The following is a 1541-nucleotide window of genomic DNA, read 5'->3' on the forward strand; positions in this document are numbered from 1 at the left end:
CTTATGTACAAAAGGCAGGCACTTTAGTGTTTCCCCATGCAGAGACTATCTGGGCGGCGCGCCCTGGCATATTAGTTGCGCAAGAAATATTTTAGCGACTAATTTTTGCAAATTTTTAATTACTTTTTTTTTTTTTTTACATCAGTGACTTTAACGCCATTCACAATTCCCAGTTGACAATCACTGCTAACCAGCTAACCCAGGCCCCTACATTCCCCAACGGCTTGCTTGTCCCACACTCTGGTGAAATCAGTCCTTCCTCTGCTTTTCCCCTGTGATCCGGAGAGCCGCTCTAACCAGAACCTGCAGCAATGTGGAAGACTTGTAAGGGATGCAAAGTAGGACTAGAACTAATGTCACCAGCTACAGTACATGACAGCGGTCCCTTCACCTGCCCCAAACAGAGTCTGTGGGAAACACTGCACTTTAAATGTATACAAATCTTAATCATTAATCAGGACTATCAGGGAGACAGGCAGGCAGCAAGAATTATCAAACTATTACTGATCTGTGGTCTGATCCATAGCTGTCCAGAATTAAATCTAGAAGACCTATGGAACTTAACTTCAATTTCAATGGTCACAATGACTGCAGAAACATTCTGTATACAATCATTGATAAAATCCCATTAATACTGTTTACTCGTATTATATTTCGATCACTACCTTCGATCTTTGCTGTTGTGAAATTCTCTCACAGATTCTGGATTCTTTGACTTCCATGTGTCTCTCTTATAAATCCTTTGAAGTCATACATAAACATCTTCAGTAACATCAAGGAACAACAGCGTTAATATCAAATAAACGGAGTCTGTATTGGTTTTGGACAGAAGAATGAGGAAATACTCTTTAGTCACAGCTAATGTGAGTGTAGTTCTCCTTCCATCGGGATCACAATTTTCTATGCTAACACTCTTTAAAATGACAACATTTTGACAGCGGTTGATTACACAGTCGAGGTAAACTAATCAATTCGTATCCGTTTTCTACCCAAACAAACCCTTTAACTAACTAACTGACTAACTAACAAACTAACTATAGCCTTGCTGTCAGTGAGTGACGATGTGGCACTATAGCAGACGGGAAGTTTTAACTTAGCCCTGCCTGCTCCCTCTTTGTAAACAGTAAGCTAGTTTGCTAGTGCACGATTTAGTGCAGTGGCTAAAACTGCCAACACAACCACGAGCCTTCAAATGTAAAACGGTATGTAATGTCTTTATCGTCAAATATTGCTTACATGTTGATTGTTTGGGTGAAATCATCCGTACTTCCGGGTTCTGTACTACGGCACCTCGCAAGTGTCGAAATGAACGTACCTTCGCTTTTCCCACAGAATTAATTGTGGCGAGGCATTTTTTAAGGTCGCTCTGAGCTTATGCATTAAATTAGTAAACAGACAAAACTAAACGGAACTAAAATTAAACAAATAAAATCTTCGTTAGCCTACTTTTCAAATATGTACGAAAGAACAAGGTCACATAAGGTCACTGATAGTTGTGGCAGCGTCCTTAAGTTGAAAACAAATACAAACACATGTTCTAA

General features: G+C 39.7%; 1 protein-coding gene across 2 annotated transcripts in view; it reads right to left on the bottom strand.

Annotated features, from left to right (window-relative positions):
• Nucleotides 1-1294, bottom strand: part of tmem168a (transmembrane protein 168a) — a 12426-nt gene extending 11132 nt beyond the window's left edge. Inside the window, exon 1 of one of the 2 annotated variants that reach the window (XM_080886245.1) lies at nucleotides 1237-1294. The gene's annotated coding sequence lies outside the window, so the exon portion shown is untranslated. Of the gene's footprint in view, nucleotides 1-665; nucleotides 1181-1236 lie in introns of those variants that run through there. The other variant, XM_080886246.1, reaches the window with a different exon arrangement.
• Nucleotides 1295-1541: the final 247 nt, after the last annotated feature.

The sequence above is a fragment of the Rhamphochromis sp. 'chilingali' genome, assembly GCF_963969265.1.
Source record: "Rhamphochromis sp. 'chilingali' genome assembly, chromosome: 7".
Taxonomy (NCBI): Eukaryota; Metazoa; Chordata; class Actinopteri; order Cichliformes; family Cichlidae; genus Rhamphochromis; species Rhamphochromis sp. 'chilingali'.